The 17,757-nt window shown below is 39.0% G+C and overlaps 1 long non-coding RNA gene across 3 annotated transcripts; it reads left to right on the top strand.

Annotated features, from left to right (window-relative positions):
• The first annotated feature begins 2,328 nt into the window (after positions 1-2,328).
• On the top strand, positions 2,329-17,564 carry LOC108635094. Of its 3 annotated transcripts, none has more exons than XR_001917748.1 (4): positions 2,329-2,493; positions 10,275-10,397; positions 13,587-13,696; positions 17,438-17,564. It is a non-coding gene; the product is annotated as an uncharacterized LOC108635094 (long non-coding RNA). The 3 variants fall into 3 exon arrangements; XR_001917746.1 differs by lacking the exon at positions 2,329-2,493 and adding an exon at positions 6,172-6,206; XR_001917747.1 differs by lacking the exon at positions 2,329-2,493 and adding an exon at positions 6,177-6,206 and having other exon boundaries at positions 10,275-10,337.
• The last annotated feature ends 193 nt before the right edge of the window (positions 17,565-17,757 follow it).

Consider the following 17,757-nt stretch of genomic DNA (forward strand, 5'->3'; position numbering starts at 1 on the left):
TTTCCTCAGTTCCTTCCCAGTTACAGCCTTTCCCCTTTAGCCTCCACCTTGGGCTCTTATGTGCTAATCCTCTTCTAACTAGCAGTCTTATTTTAGCAAGGGTAGCTTTCCCACCCTCCAAACTCTCCTCCACTTTGTTCACAGGGACCATTCGTGCTCAAGTAGTGGTCTAGTTGGACAGTTTGCATCTTGCTTGCCCCTAGGATAACATCAGGAAAACAGAAGCCACAGCTCTGAAGGGCAGAATCAGGAATCCAGGTCACATTCCAGAAAGATTTAAAGTAGACTCTTCAAGACCATGTGACATAATGCTACATAGGGCTACAGAAGAGCCCTCACACACATTTACACTGGCCTAAATTTAGTAACTTGTTTCATCTGAAACAAGACTAAAGGGATCAAAGTCTTCCCCAAGCATTTTGAAGACCCACAAAAAAGAGTCCTTTATCATTGGATAGTTTGGTGAGTGTATATATATATATATATTCATATATATGTGTGTGTGTGTGTGTGTGTGTGTGTGTGCATGTGTGTTGGGATCGAACCCAGGTCTCCTGCATAACAGGCAGATTCTTTACCAGCTGAGCCACAAGGGAAGTATGTGTGTGTGTATATATATATATATATATATATGTATGTATGTATATATGTACACACGGGAGATAATCTCTAATTGGAGATACATCATCAGGCATAGGAATCAAGATAATGCCCTTAGCAAGAAAGAATGGATTGCAGTAACTCTTTAACCTGTTTGTTTCTGAGAGGAACCATAATTTACCCTCCCTCTACTTGAGATACACACCAAAAGACTCTTTCCCAAGATGCTTTGGCCCCATTTTGTCCTCTCCCAAATCCCGGGCTTTTCAAGAACCCTTGGATGTGGGAATCTTTTAGAATAAACTATCCTCAGAGTAGACAGAATTTTTCCCCCAGTCATGGATGTAGTTGCCTGAGGCCCCAGTAGGTTGACTCTATTCTTTGTTAAGGACTATATTCTTTATGTGTTCAGTCAAGTTTTGGGCCCTTATCCTTAACTGCCTAACTCTTCACTTTATAAAGGTAATCAAATGGGATATTTTCTTCTAAATTTCAAAAAAGTTCTCTCAGTGCACTACTACTCAATGAGTGTCCCATAGACCAAGACATGATGCATGATCAGAATGCTGAGAAATCTCAGCATGAGGTTTGGCTTTCTTAAAGCTTCCTTCTTCCTTCTCCAGCCTCTAACACCAGGAAGCTTACCAAATATTTAGTCGTGAGAACATCATCATTTCTAAGCATCACTATTGGATTGTAGAACAGTAGATGGCAAAAGCAGTTTGTCCCCTTTGCGACCAGTGATTTTCTACTGACTAGCAGCTTCTGTTATAAGGAGACTGAATTTTCCTTGAAAGTGACAACCCACTTTATATAGGGGTAAATGCAACCACAGCAAAAGTGTTGGGACATGTTCCTAAGTGCAAAATCTGGTAGGGCAACCATGTGGCTTTCTATCCCCAGCCTCTTGTTTGATGGTAACAGTTTCGTCCACAATCCTAGAGCAGCTGTTCTCAGTTTGAGCTCACTTCTTCCCTCCCAGCAGTCCAACTGCAGTCACTTACTATACCAACTGCTAGCAATTATTTAATTTTATCTTGAGACACCTAGTTTCCTTGTTGGTAGCTTTGGTAAAACTAATTCATTGAATACTTGTTTTATGTTAGGTACTGTTCATGTCATTGAATTCTTTACATTTCGTCAAATTCTTATAAGAAGTTGCCATCTGTTTTACAGATACAGTCCTAGGGAGAGAAACATATTTAAAATCACACAGTTAATGATAGAACTGGGTCTGTCTAATGCCAAAAACTCTAGTTCTTCCAGTGCCACATCCAAGGATGCTTCATCCCTGGCATCAATTTTATTTCCTGCCTCTCTTTACAAGTCCTAGGCCAGTTTTCCAATTATTCAGTAAAACAAGGAACTAGAGATGAATACAAAAGCTCATCACTGTTTACCTGAAAAGTACATGCCCTTTTTGTTTTAGGCAATAGATGATAAACATACACAGGATCAAAGTGTTACTAACAATTTTTAGATCACATTAGGAAAACATTTACTATAGTAGGCATTGCAGATGAGGCATAGTCAGAGAATGACACTTCTTTGTAAGTACCTTGAGCTCAATGTTTGGGGAAAAGACTGGTAGGAGGTAGAGCAGAGAGAGAGAATTGTTAAAATTGCGGGGTGGGGGGTGGTTTGTAACTGAAAATTACACTTATGGCTATGTTCCTTACCAAAAATATGTATATATTTTTAAGGATAACTAATGAATGCAAAAAGTCTTTCATTTACAAAAGACTTTTAAAAAGTAAATTTATTTCACTGTGTTTTATTCACACAGAATTATTCCCTAATGGATGTTCAGCCTTCAAGAATATTACTCCCAACACTGATGAAGAAGGAGCAATGAAAGAGGATGCTGGAATGTTGGATGTCCATTATAGTGAAGTAAGACTCCAGGGCCTCCATTGCCAGTTAGATGAATGTAACTTCTTTAAATATATTTAAAATTAAGAATTATTACAGCTAACTTAATTTGAAAGGTAACTAAGGGTTGATGAACTATAAGGATTAAAACTACCCGGAGAACAGATGTCCCTTTTTGGAATGTGGAGCCCTATCTCTGCAACAGTTCTTACTGTCGAGTTTTAGAATTATACCATATATCATTGTCCAATCACCTTCCCAGAACCAGACTGCAGTGACAATACTCTGGAGACATCTCCATAAAAAATAGAGTTAACAATGTAAGAGCTAAGGAGAGGAGGCATCTTCTCCTCTTTTAAAGATGAAGAATTTCTGCTCTGAGTTTCATATGGATAGTAAACTGCTGCAGTTGTCACTCAGTCAATAAATATTTGTTGAGCACTGACTTATGAGCAATGCTTTGGACTTGGTGATAGAAGAGCTATAAAGTAATTAGATATGCTGATTCCCTGACCTCCAATGTCTACCTAAAGAGACTACCCACCTACACAAAATAGAGAGAAGACAGACAGTGCCATTTGAATGATACAGACAGTGTGTTCCCCGCAGAATCAAAGGTAAGCGATAACTTTGGGTGAACACTAAGCGCAGGCGGCTAAACTAAAATGGACTGGAATGGGTGAATTTAACTCAGATGACCATTATATCTACTACTGCGGGCAGGAATCCCTCAGAAGAAATGGAGTAGCCATCATGGTCAACAAAAGAGTCCGAAATGCAGTACTTGGATGCAATCTCAAAAATGACAGAATGATCTCTGTTCGTCTCCAAGGCAAACCATTCAATATGACAGTTATCCAAGTCTATGCCCCAGCCCGTAACGCTGAAGAAACTGAAGTTGAACAGTTTTATGAAGACCTACAAGATCTTTTAGCACTAACACCCAAAAAAGATGTCCTTTTCATTATAGGGGACTGGAATGCAAAAGTAGGAAGTCAAGAAACACCTGGAGTAACAGGCAAATTTGGCCTTGGAATGTGGAATGAAGCAGGGCAAAGACTAATAGAGTTTTGCCAAGAAAATGCACTGGTCATAGCAAACACCCTCTTCCAACAACACAAGAGAAGACTACACATGGACATCACCAGATGGTCAACACCGAAATCAGACTGATTATATTGTTTGTAGCCAAAGATGGAGAAGGTCTATACAGTCAACAAAAACAAGACCGGGAGCTGACTGTGGCTCAGATCATGAACTCCTTATTGACAAATTCAGACTGAAATTGAAGAAAGTAGGGAAAACCGCTAGACCATTCAGGTATGACCTAAATCAAATCCCTGATGATTATACAGTGGAAGTGAGAAATAGGTTTAAGGGTCTAGATCTGATAGATAGAGTGCCTGATGAACTATGGAGTGAGGTTCGTGACATTGTACAGGAGACAGGGATCAAGACCATCCCCATGGAAAAGAAATGCAAAAAAGCAAAATGGCTGTCTGGGGAGGCCTTACAAATAGCTGTGAAAAGAAGAGAGGCGAAAAGCAAAGGAAATGTATTGGAGGTCGATGGATGGCGGCTGGGGGCAGAGGCTGGAATGCAGGCTGCCCTAAGTGTCCAAATGTGAAGAAGCCAGACCTAAACCCAGATTGTGACAGGTTCAGGGACCACTGAGGAAAAGAGGAAGACTTGCTGGCTGTGTAGGAGAAGAGTCAAAAGTAGCACTGAGATTTCAGGTTTGGATATTTATAGAGAAATGATGGATGGATGATTTTATAGGGAAGGTGATGAATTCCATGTTTTGATGAGTGTTGAATCTGAAGTATCAGTAGAAGGTTATTGGAAATGGAAACAACATCAGGTCATTAGACATTAAGAACTGAATCTAAAGAGAGAGATCAGGGTTGTGGAGCTACATCTGGAAGTCATAGCTGTGTAAGAAGCAAAGCACACTGATAATGGGAGATAATATAGCAAGTGAAGACCAGAGAACCAAGAACTGAATCACAGTGACGTTCACATTTAAGGAATGTGAAGACCAAGCAAAGAAACAACAAAAGGAGGCGATGAAGTGCTTGCAGGCCCACAGAAATGAATATTTTAAGGTAGTATTAAGAAACATAAAAAGCAGCAGCTTAAAGTGATAGAGACACACTTTGCACTCTATGAACTGCATTTTTTAAATATAAGCAATTTCAAGCTAGCTCTGGTTCATTTTGCTAAAATGATCTATGCCTAGATGCTTTACCTCCTACCTCTTGTTTTTTGCCTACTACTTCTCTATGACTCTGTCCTCAGCAGTATAAACTAGAGGCACAGATGTAGAGAGCGGACTTGTGGACACAGTCGGGGGAAAGAGAGGGTGGGATGAATTGAAAGAGTACCATTAAAACGTATACCTGACCATATGTAAAATAGATAGCTAGTGGGAAGTTGCTGTATACACAGGGAGCTCAACCCGGTGCTCTGTGATGACCTAGAGGGCTAGGAACTGGGGGTGGGAGGCAGGCTCAAGAGAGAGGGTACACACACACACACACACACACACACACACACACACACGTAATGACTGACTCATGTTGTGTGACAGAAATGAACACTACATTGTAAAGTGATTATCCTCCAATTAAATAAAAAAAAAAAGATTCATAACAGTAGGAGCCCGTCTAGCCTCAAAAATGCTGGAGTGGGTTGCCATTTCCTTCTCCAGGGTCTCTTCCCGACCCAGGGATCAAACGTGGGTCTCCTGCATTGTAGGCAGATTCTTCAGCATCTGCACCACCAGGTAAGCCCCAAATGATTAGCACATAGTATGAAATCAATAGATATTTCTTAAGTGAAAAATAATAAAGATAATAATACTATCCTTATCACTTCACAATAAGCATGAAGGTTCTTTATAAGTGATTAGGTGCTACGTAGATGTCAGGCTTTCTCACTGACCAACTAGATAGTAAACTTGGCTTTTACTCCCAGAACTTAGAAGACTTGATGTTTAAAACGTGTTTGCTGGATCAATTAATCATAACAGAGAATCAGATCCTTGAATTTTAATCCCAGTTCATTGCTTGACTGTGAAGCCAGGGGTAAATTAATTCATTTTTGGGGTTTTAGTTAGACTTAGATGATTTTTTGTAAGATCTCCAGTTTGTGTGGGCTCAGAGCAGGGAGATTCCAGGGAGTTCATGGGAGATAAATAGATTAGCACAACTGCAGTTATGTCCTTTTTTCCAAACAGCAGCTTCAGCTTCTTCATAGAAGTGGCCTTAAGCCTGACCCTTTTTTGTGCTCTAACGGAAAGTAGTAATATTTCTTATTACTCAAGAACTATAATCAGTTTCCTATGTAAACACATTTGTTGGAACTCTTTTGTGTTCTACAGTAATAATTTATATGTGCTTTTCATTTCAGGTATACAGATAGAATCATATTCTCCATAGTGCCATTTTATGTTTCAGTTTATATAATAGGGTTTCTCCCTCGTGCCCTGCTGCTGCAGCTGCTGCTGCAAAGTTGCTTCAGTCGTGTCCGACTCTGTGGGACTCCAGAGACGGCAGCCCACCAGGCTCCCCCGTCCCTGGGATTCTCCAGGCAGGAACACTGGAGTGGGTTGCCATTTCCTTCTCCAATGCATGAAAGTGAAAAGTAAAAATGAAGTCGCTCAGTCGTGTCCGACTCCTAGCGACCCCATGGACTGCAGCCTACCAGGTTCCTCTGCCCATGGGATTTTCCAGGTAAGAGCACTGGAGTGGGGTGCCATTGCCTTCTCCCTCCTCGTGCCCTAGCCAATGGAAAATAACTCCCACTGATTTACAAGTTTTATTGAAATGAAAGATACAAACTATTGTTCATTTAGTGGCTTCTTTAAGTAGGTGAATTAACCCATTAATAATTTAATTTGTTTTTGAGACTGCATTTCTGACTTTTGAGTTGAAATAGTTTTAAAGATATATTAACATATAGTAAAATGCACACATATTAGGTGGACAACTTGATGGATTTTGACAGTTGTCTACACCCATATAACACCATGGTAACACATTGTCACGAGAAACCAAAAAGTAGAACATGTGCATTAGCCCAGAAAGTTCCATTGCGCCCATTTCCCATCAGTCTGCCCGGCCCCAATATCTGATGTAGATTAGTTTTAACAGTATTTGGTGTCATAAAAATGAAATCATTCAGTATCTACCTTTTGTATCTGCCTCTTTTGGTTGGCAGAAATTTTTTGAGATGCATCCATGTTGTGGAGTAAATCATAAGTTCTTCTTCATGGCTAAATATTCTGTTCTCTCGATATAACATTTTAAACCCATTCTCCAGTGGAAGGATTTTGGATTGCTTCCAGTTTGGGACTGTTATGAATAAGGCTGCTTTAAACATTCTTATCTGTGACCTTTTATGGACATATGCTTTAATTTTTCTTGAGTAAATACCCTGCTGGTTCCTCGGGAAGTTTTCTATGTAACTTTATATGAAATTGTCAGTTTTTAAAAGTAGTTGGAACATTTTATATCCCAGCAACAATGGATGAGAGTTCCAGCTGCTTCACTTCCTCACCACCATTAGCTGTTGCTAATCTTTTCGTATTTTTGCCATCCTAGTAGACAGGAAGTGGTATCATGCGTCTTTGTGATTCATTTATCTTTTGTGGAATGTTTGTTCAATTCTTTTGCCCGTTTTAGAAATTGCATTATTCTTTTTGTTGTTGTTGATTTTTGGGAGTTATTTCTATATTCTGGATATAAGCCCATCGTCAGATATATGTGCTGCAGATTATCTACTAGTGTTGGATTTGTTTATGTATTTTCTTCACTAAGTCTTTTATTGAGCGGAAAGTTTTGATTTTGATAAAGTCCAATTGACTCTTTTATGGTTTATTTGTGTGTGTGGGTGGGGTTGTATATTTGGTCTAAAAAATCCTTTGGAACAGGCAATGGCAGTCCACTCCAGTACTCTTGCCTGGAGAATCCCATGGACGGAGAAGCCTGGTAGGCTGTGGTCCATGGGGTCACTGAGAGTTGGACACGACTGAGCGACTTCACTTTTACTTTTCACTTTCATGCATTGGAGAAGGAAATGGCAACCCACTCCAGTATTTTTGCCTGGAGAATCCCAGGGACAGAGGAGCCTGTTGGGCTGTGGACTGTGGGGTCACACAGAGTCAGACACGACTGAAGCGACTTAGCAGCAGCAGCAAAAGCAGCAGTGTACATAAATACAGTGATTCTATATGGTGATCTTATGATCTGCAACCTTGCTAAATCCTCCTACTTATTTTAGTAGTTTGTATATTCCTTAGAATTTTCTACATACACCATCATGTCATCTGCACAGAAAGATAGTTTCACATTTCCTGATCTCTTTCCCTTCTCTCTCGCCTTCTTACACTGGCTAGCACCTTCAGCACAATGTTGAATAGAAATAAAGAGCAGACAGTTTGACTTGTTCCCAAATTGAGGAGAAGTGTGTTCAGGCTGCAGATTTTTAATAAATGCTCTTTATTGGATTGAGAACAATCTCTTCGATTCCCTATTCTGGGTGGATTCTTTTTTAACACTGTGAAGGGATACCGAATTTTTGCTAATTCTTTTTCTGTTTACATGGCTCTTTCTGTTTACATTGGATTTTTGCTAATTGTAAACCAACTTTACATTCCTGGGACAAACATTACTAGTTTTAAATAGATTTTTTTTCCCCCAGAGTTCCTACTTTCTACTGTTGATAGAAAATTTAACTATTAAATGTTAATATATAGATTATTCAAGTAGCAACATTTAATGAACATCTATTTACTACCACCCTGCTAGTGACTGAAAAATACAGTATAATAAATATGTTGTCCCTACACTAAAAGAGTCACAGCCTACTTGTAAAGTCAGATACTTATATAACGGGCAAGTATAGTGATAAATATCCACCCAATGTAGTATCATAGTAAGAAAAATAGGCCTCTTGTGTCGCTACTCTGTGTTAATCAGGCAAAGGATCCTGGAAGAAGTGAAATCTGATTTTTCTTACAGCGTTAACTAAGTGAAAGGGATTAAAGGACACGAGGGTACAGAGTGGACAAAGGCACAAAGTTAAGACAACACCATGGTGCTTCCGACAAACTAATAGTAGTTCATCACTGCTGGACATAAAGTACAAGGCTAGCTTGAGGACTGATGATTTTATAAACTATCAGCCAGATCGCTGCAAACCTTATGTGCCAAATGAAGGAATTTGTCCTTAGTTCTGCAAATGATGGGGAGCCGTGAGATTACAAGAGAAGAGGGATGTAGTCTGGTTTGGATTTTAATCAAAACCCTCTGGCAGATTTGTGGAGGATAGATTTGAAAGTGCCAAGGCTGGAGGCAGGAGGATCTGTTAGAAAACAATAATGACATCTTGAACCTTAGCAATGAGTGTAGAAATGGAGAGGAAGGGTCAGATTTGAGAAGTATTTAGGAAGTGAAAGTGGCAGAACTTTACGATGAACTGATTAGAGGATGAGTCAAGACTGAGAGTGTATTCGTTTCCCAGAGTTGCCATAACAACGTACACAAACTGGGTGATTTAAGACAATAGAACTTTATTGTCTCACAGTTCTAGAGTGCAGAGGTTGGAAATCAAGGTGTCAGCAGGGCCCTGTTCCCTCTGAGACTCTGGGTAGCAGCCTTCCTTGCCTCCTCCTAGCTCTGATGGTGGCTGCTGGTCTTGGATTTCCTTGGCTCGAGGGGACATTACTCCAGTCACTGCCTCTGTAGTCACATGGTGCTCTCCCTGTTTGTCTCTGTCCTTTTGGAGTAAGGCTCACCCAGTAAATCACTGCTGCAAGTAAGACACTCAAGTATGACATCAACTTCACTCATCGTTATCACCAGTGACCCTATTTCCAAATAAGGTTACATTTGGAGGCAGTGGGAGTTAGGGCTTCAGTGTATCTTTGTGAGGGACACAGTTCAACTTACAACAAAGAGTAAAGTCAAAATTGCTTTTAGTTTTCTAGTTCAGAGTCTATAGGATATGACCCCTGGCTAGGTAGGAAATGCAAGGGAAAGAGCTAGTTTAGAAAAGAGATGAAGTCAGAATTGACTACAGACATACTTTAAGAGCCATTGTAACAGTCACTTCTATAGGTCTGAAATTCATCTCTTTAAGATAGAAACAAACTGTTCAGACTTATGGATAGTATGAGTAATTGGCATCATCCTTTCATTGTTGGGAACATGAGATGATGGTTGTTTTATAGAAGCTGTTATTATGGCAAAGAGATCTCTATCTTGAGGTATTATATTATCATTCTCACTAGTTTTAGAACCAACAGTTAGGAATGAGACCAAAATCACATCATTTAATGAACACTGATGTCACTGATGTAGCAGCTTGAAAATTGTGAAATTCCCTTAAGACTCTATTAACTGTGTGGAAATATAATTTTAGTAGAAAGCAAAAATCATGGACCTTTATAGGCTTAGTGGTATTTACCATGCTAGAAATTTAATATCCTCAGTTTGGAAAATACTTCTCAACATGTTAACCATTTGTAACTATGGATTACATCTTGATTATATGCAAAACCAAGTAAATAGTAGTTTACTATTGTCAATATTCATTTCATACTTTTAAGAATGTGGTTTCAATACCAAATATTTCAAGTATGTCATTTAGAAAATATAGTCACACAACAATACCCCTTCTGTACATTTCCTTAAATGTAGTACATTCTGTTTTTTATTCATTTGAAATAGTTCAAACTACATTTGCCCAGAGCTCTAAAATTATCTCTAATTCCTCATTACATTTTTTTCTCAATGCAGGAAGTTTTGCTGGAGTTGCTGGAACATTGTGTGGATGGCTTATGGAAAGCAGAGCATTACAAAGTAATTTCTGAAATTTCCAAGTTGATCATTTCAATTTATGAGAATCGTCGAAAGTTTGAGGTATGTACCTGACATGTTTGCACCATGCACCTATATATTTTATTTTGGTCTTAAGTTGCTATCTTTAAAAAACACTGAAATGTCCTAAAATTACAGTCCTTCCTTCAGTTCAGTTCAGTTCAGTTCAGTCGCTCAGTCGTGTCCGACTCTTTGTGACCCCATGAATCGCAGCACACCAGGCCTCCCTGTCCATCACCAACACCCAGAGTTCACTCAGACTCACGTCCATCGAGTCAGTGATGCCATCCAGCCATCTCATCCTCGGTCGTCCCCTTCTCCTCCTGCCCTCAATCCCTCCCAGCATCAGAGTCTTTTCCAATGAGTCAACTCTTCGCATGAGGTGGCCAAAGTACGGGAGTTTCAGCTTAGCATCAGTCCTTCCAAAGAAATCCCAGGGCTGATCTCCTTCAGAATGGACTGGTTGGATCTCTTTGCAGTCCAGGGGACTCTCAAGAGTCTTCTCCAACACCACAGTTCAAAAGCATCAATTCTTCAGCACTCAGCTTTCTTCACAGTCCAACTCTCACATCCATACATGACCACTGGAAAAACCAAATGAAATTAAGGCTGCAATGTTTAAAATATATATTGGAATTAACATTATGCCAGTTGTTCCTACAGCATTTTTACTAGCAATCTCCCCTTCTCCACTTATGGCAAAGAATAATCCATGTTGTCCTCACTAAAAACAAAAAGTTACTGGATTTCCATGATGTCTGGGAAGAGATATAGGTGTAATTCTATGCTTTGCAATTTGATGGTGAGACTAAGGTGCTAACAGATGACTGTAGTGGAGATAATAAGTTACTAGGAATTACCCTTTTATGAGGAGCTTTTCCAGTTTTGTCTGCCACATAAATCTTTGATCAAGGGGAATTACTAAAGAACAGTAGTATAGCTGTTGCCACCAGCACTCAACAGGACTTTTTATATTCAAGAATCTGAGTGTATATCATAATTTTCTACCCCTGCTATGCTGGAAAGGGGTGATTTAAGACTCAAGCCATTTTAAAAAACAAATCAGTTTATCCTTAAATATATGTAGCAAGTAGCCTTTCATTGTTGAAGGGTCCCAGAGTGGAAAAATACATTTAATGTCATCTGTTTAGCGTTCTAATCTCTTTTCAAAATTGGCTCTTATCAAACTCACTTTTTCTTCCTGGGTTCTGGGTCTTCCTACTCTTTGCCCTGCTTTTGCTGTATATGGGGACATGGCTGAAAAATCATAGTGGATTTCAAGTGATTATATTAAAAATGAGTCAAGTAATTAAATCTATGTCCTGCTGATGACAAACGGTAGCTTATGAGACAAGACAAGAATTGGCATTGCTCTTTCTGTCAAAGCATTGCCTCCTAAGAACCTTTGTAAAAGTGCCAAAGTACCTACTCTCTTACTCTTAAGTTGAAGACCAGGTTATTAGAAACCCAGAGAACATTTTGCTACTCACTTGACTAATAGGGAAAAAAGAAAAATATATCTTCCCTACACATTAAAGGAAACAGTAGTTTCTATTGGGGAACGACTCCTATTTCCTTGTAGAGAGGCAAGCATCTGAATAGATTCTGAAGCATCCTGCATGGGATGAAGTAATTCTTCAGTGTTCTTTATGGGATGAGCTGAAAAGTGTGAACCACAGTAGCCATAAAGGGAGGAACACTTCCCTCAAATTGGCTTCAACTGCAGAAGATAGTATGGAAAGAATGTGAAAGAAAGAACATCTGCTTCCGGTCTGCCCTTTTAGCACTGAAATGAAATTCACCAGCGTACAATGAACCATTTTCTAGTTTGCAGTTCAGTAGCATTTAGCGCAGTCTTAATATTATGCTCCAACCACCTGTTTCTAGTTTCAAAACATTTTTATCTTCCCAGGAAAATCTCCGTCTCCTTCCAGGAATCACTCTTCACCCCCTCCCTCACCCCGCTGGTGACCACTAATCTGCTTTCCGTCTATGGATTTGCCTGTTCTGGACGTGTCATAAAAAAGATGAATGCCAGATGTGACCTTTTGTGTGTGGCTTCTTTTACTTAGGCATAATATTTAGAGGTTCATTCAAGTTGTAACTTAGATCAGAACTTCATTCCTTTTTCATGGCTGAATGATATTCCATGGTATGGCTACACCAAAATATGTTTGTACGTTTGGGTTGTTTCCACATTTTGGCTATTATAAACAGAGCTGTTGTAAACAGTTATGAGCAAGTTTCTGTGTGGGCATGGTTTTGTTTACCTTGGATAAATACCTAAGAGGGGAATTGCTGAGTCACAGAGTAATTCTGTTAACTTTGAGAAACCACCAAATTGTTGTCCCTTTTACCTTCCCACCAGCACCTCTGATTGGCACTTGTGTTTGGGGCTTTTTCTTAGAACCTAGTGAATGTGGCATCCTAGTGCATGTGAAATGGTGTCACACTGTGGTTTTGCTTTCTATTTCCTTAATGACTCACGATTTTTGAACAGCTTTTCATGTCTTTGTTGGCCGTTTTCATATAGTCTCTGGAGAGATGTCTATTCAAGTCCTTTGGTCACTTTTAAATTGGGTTTTTTTGTCATTTTGTTGTTGAACTATGAGAGTTTCTTATATTTTTTGGATAAGAAAACATCAGATATGTAATTTTCAAATATTTTCTCCTGTTCTGTATGGTGTCTTTTCACATTTGAGATAATGTTCTTTGCATAGTACATTCCCTTTTCTGAGCGTGTAGAAGAATATATTTTTTGGAAGTGTCTGTGAGCTTGTTATAAAAGCATTCCCCACTCAGGTTTTGCTGTTATTTTTGTGTCTGCATTTTACTTTCCTCTCTTAAAGTTTGCATGATCGTTAATTTCCATCTTTCCACCTTAGGGCTCAAGCAAAGCATTTTGCTTCCTTTTCAGTTACAACAATTCAGACATAAGAAAAAAGTAGTCAATAACACAGTACTTTTAATGTATGTGCTACCATTGAGATATGAATGACATGAAGCATGATATTTAGAATTACAGTGTTATTTGACCAATTTAAGCTCTACCCTCTCACCTAAAGTTGTTAAGGCATTTTGTCTGTGACCATGGGAGAAGGGAGTGCGAGTGACCCACCAAAACCATTTTGAAAAGGAAATGGTATTGCTTTTTTCCCCTTATGCATTTATTGTAGACATTTCATAACTAACCAAAAAATAAAGCTAATTTGTTAATTCTCATATTTTCAGAACCTTAAGTTTATAGAACTCTTCATGGAGCTTACACATAAATTTTGGAGGTTATGCACGCAAAGAAAAGACTTTTAGGCACCTTCTTCAGAGTTGCCTTTTATGGCCCAGTAAGTATACTGTAGTTCACCAAGTTGCTTTCCTCTTTAAACATTCACCTTGAATTATTAGGTTACCATAGCAGCAGCTACTGGTTCTAGGGTTCTGTCTGCATTTGCTTATAATGCTTGTAAAGTACTGTAAGTTTAACTTTATAATAGTCTTTTTTTGAAGAAGGGGATGGAAAGGAGTACATCTATAAAGAGCTTACTGGCCTCTCGGAGGTGTCCCTGAGACTTGTTAAACTTTATGGTGAAAAATTTGGTACAGAGAATGTCAAAATAATTCAGGATTCAGACAAAGTAACTTGCCCTGCATTTTGAAATCAGTATTTATTAGTTTCAGATGTACCACATTGCTTCTGATTTTTTTCCTTTTTTAACTGGTAGAGGAGAGGCATGGCAAATAGAGTCTTTCCAGATCCTAAAAGAAAGGACAGGGGCTTTGGAATCAGAGGGAAGGATTCAGATCTCCATTCTCTGCCACTTACTAGCTGTGTGACCATGGGGAATATACTTAACCTCTCTGGGCCTCATTGTTCTCATTAGTAAAATTAACTTGATAATAGTGCCTTCCTCATAGAGTTGTTGCATGAATTCAGTTCAGTTCAGTCGTAACCTACTCTTTGCGACCCCATGGAGTGCACCACGCCAGGCTTCCTTGTTCCTCACCAACTCCCGGAGCTTGCTCAAACTCATGTCCATTGAGTTGGTGCTGCCATTCAAGATTCTCATCCATTGTTATCCCCTTCTCCTCCTGCCTTCAATCTTTCCAGCATCAGGGCCTTTGCCAGTGAGTCAGTTCTTCGCATCAGGTGGCCAAAGATTTGGAGTTTCAGCTTCAGCATCAGTCCTTCCAATGAATATTCAGGGTTGATTTCCTTTAGGATGGACTGATTGGATCTCCTTGCAGTCCCAGGGACTCTCAAGAGCCTTCTCCAGCACCACAGTTCAAAAGCATCAACTGTTCTGTGCTCAGCTTTCTTTATAGTCCAACTCTCACATCTATACATGACTACTGGAAAAACCATAGCTTTGACCAAATGCACCTTGTCAGCAAAGTAATGTCTCTGCTTTTTAATATGCTGTCTAGGTTGGTCATAGCTTTTCTTCCAGTGGAGCAAGCATCTTTTAATTTCATGGCTGCAGTCACCATCTGCAGTGATTTTGGAGCCCAAGAAAAATAAAGCCTGTCACTGTTTCCATTGTTTTCCCATCAATTTGCCGTGAAGTAGTGGGACAGGATGCCATGATCTTCATTTTTTGAATATTGAGTTTTAAGCCATTTATCACTTTCCTCTTTCGCTTTCATCAAGAGCTCTTTAGTTCCTCTTCACTGTCTGTCATAAGGGTGGTGTCCTCTGCATATCTGAGGTTACTGATATTTCTCCTGGCAATCTTCATTCTAGCTTGTGCTTCATCCAGTCTGACATTTTGCATGATGTACTCTGCATATAAGTTAAATAAGCAGGGTGACAGTGTACATCCTTGATAGTTGTAGGGATTAAATTATTCAGTATATGGAAAGTGATTAGAGTTCCTGATATATAGGAAGGCATTTGATAATAACATAGAAACTACCATGCTCAATAGAAGTTAGCTATTATTGTTAATGTTGTACCCCATGAGTGTCAATTTCATACTTTATGATTAAAAACATCTCAGGTGGGACTTCTCTGGTGATCCAGTGGGCAAGAGTTTGCCTGCCAATGATGGAGACACAGGTTTGATCCCTGGTCCAGGAGGATTCCACATGCTGTGGGGAAACCTAAACCTGTGCACCAAGCTACTGTGCCTGCGCTCTGGATCCCGGACACCACAACTAGAGAGTACTCCCAGCTCACGACAACTAGAGAAAGCCCACACACCGCAGCAAAAGAAGATCAAATGCAGCCAAAATAAAAATAAATAAAATGCATTTTTAAAAAAAAATCATCTTATGACACACCTTTCACTCTTAAGATAGCCTTAATTCAGTAGTTACATTTGCAGTGATGTAGGTTTAGGAGAGATGCCTTGATCTAAAGATGATCCATCCCACTAGACCCTGCCAAGGCAAGGATGAGAAAGGTTCCAGCAAGAGAGGCTGTTTCTTAGAAACGCATAGTTCCAGATAGACAGAATTGCAGAAGAGCACAATGGGAATGACTGATTGTCCTTAGTCACCATGGCATGTTCAGGATGAGAGCTGATTTTTAAGGTAGGAAAGACCTTTAATACAGTGCAAGATCTGCAGGCCCAGAAATACATACCGAGTGACTGTGATGAGCATGGTGCTCTGCAAAACACTTGCAGCATTGCCAGAGTGATAAAGCCTTGCAATGGTAAAGACACTTCATTTCTACCATGAAAATCATCTCTTCACTTTGTAAATTTAGCTACAACTTATGGAGATGATTTTACTTGAACATGTGCCTTGGACGTTTAAAAGTAGGTATACTGACAGGCCCAGAATTCATGAATATTTGGCAAAACCGCTCTGCTGCTTATCAGTTTCCATCTTCTGTGTTGTTTATTGAATTAAGACCATAGAGAAATTTCTCTTTTGTAGCCAGCAAGTTTTAGGCTTGCTACACACTACTGATACTACAAATGGAAAGTTATTAGAAAGCCAGGCTTGCAGAAAAACATGCAGTTTTCTACATTATGCTGCCTCTGAAAACCTGGCCAACAGGCACTAATGAGAAACCACCATCAGGCAGCTGGACTCCTGACCCTCTTTGTAAACACAATATTTCAGTCACTCTTCATAGGCAACAGAGAAAAGAAGCAGTGGCTACTTTTAAAATCCTTCTTCTTTGTTAATATGTGAAGTTAAAATTTAAAACACTCTTTCACTTGCCAAAGAACAAAATCTGCTTAAGGGCACAAACAGGTTAAAGAACAGTGGGCAAAAATTTTCCAGTATTTTAAACGTATGTTTTGTTGGACCCAATAATTTTGCATTTAAGATTTTATCTTGTAAATGTGCACAAAGATGTACGTTTAAGATGTTTATTGCTATAAGGTTTATATAACAAAAACCTGGAAACAATCTGTGTCCATACTGTTAAGGAAATGGTACTACCCTCACAATGGATATAGGTAAACTACTTAAAAAATGTATAAGTATTGATACGAACCAACCAAGATACATTCTTGAGAGAAAAAGGTGAGATGCAGACATTATGGGCAGGATGATTACATTTGTGAAAACTGATATTTACATACACTCACTTGTGTCTGCTTAGGAAATTTCTGGAATGATACAAAGTTGTTTTTTAATTTACTTATTTTAATAGGAGAATAATTACTTTACAATATTGTGGGGTTTTTTTTTTGCTATACCTCAGTATGAATCAGCCATAGATGGAATGATACAAAAGTGTTAATAGTTATCCCTAAGGAGATAGACTAGAGTCTTACAGAGAAGAAAAACATTTATTTTTCAAGTGTACCCTCATGTACTGCTTGAATGTTTTACCATATACTTTATTTTTATAAGGTTAAAATCAGTCTTGACCTCTTTTTTATTTCTTTTCTATGTTTTGTCTTAGGCAGATAATTATCTTCAACTATTTCCTTAGGTTTCTCTGGAGAAATCTAGATATTTAATGGGAAAGAAAAGAAAGAATTTTTGAATATAAGCTTTTTGGAGAAGTTTTAAAAGCTGCTAAGAGAATTAGATTTTATAATTACGCATGGATTTACCTTTACCGAGACCTTCATACAGGTTTGAATTACTGTCTGATGTTCTTTCATTGTGACCAGCAGGACTCCCTTTGGTGTTTCATATGGGGCAAGCCTAGTGGTGTAAAAGCTGGCTTAAAACTCAGCATTCAAAGAATGAAGATCATGGCATCCCGTCTCACTACTTCATGGCAAATTGATGGGAAAACAATGGAAAGAGTGACAGGCTTCATTTTCCTGGCTCCAAAATCACTGTAGATGGTGACTGCAGCCATGAAATTAAAAGATGCTTGCCCCACTGGAAGAAAATCTATGACCAACTAGACAGCATATTAAAAAGCAGAGACATTACTTGCTGACAAATGTCCATCTAGTCAAAGCTGTGGTTTTTCCAGTAGTAGTCG

Source organism: Capra hircus, unplaced genomic scaffold, assembly GCF_001704415.2.
Source record: "Capra hircus breed San Clemente unplaced genomic scaffold, ASM170441v1, whole genome shotgun sequence".
NCBI lineage: Eukaryota > Metazoa > Chordata > Mammalia > Artiodactyla > Bovidae > Capra > Capra hircus.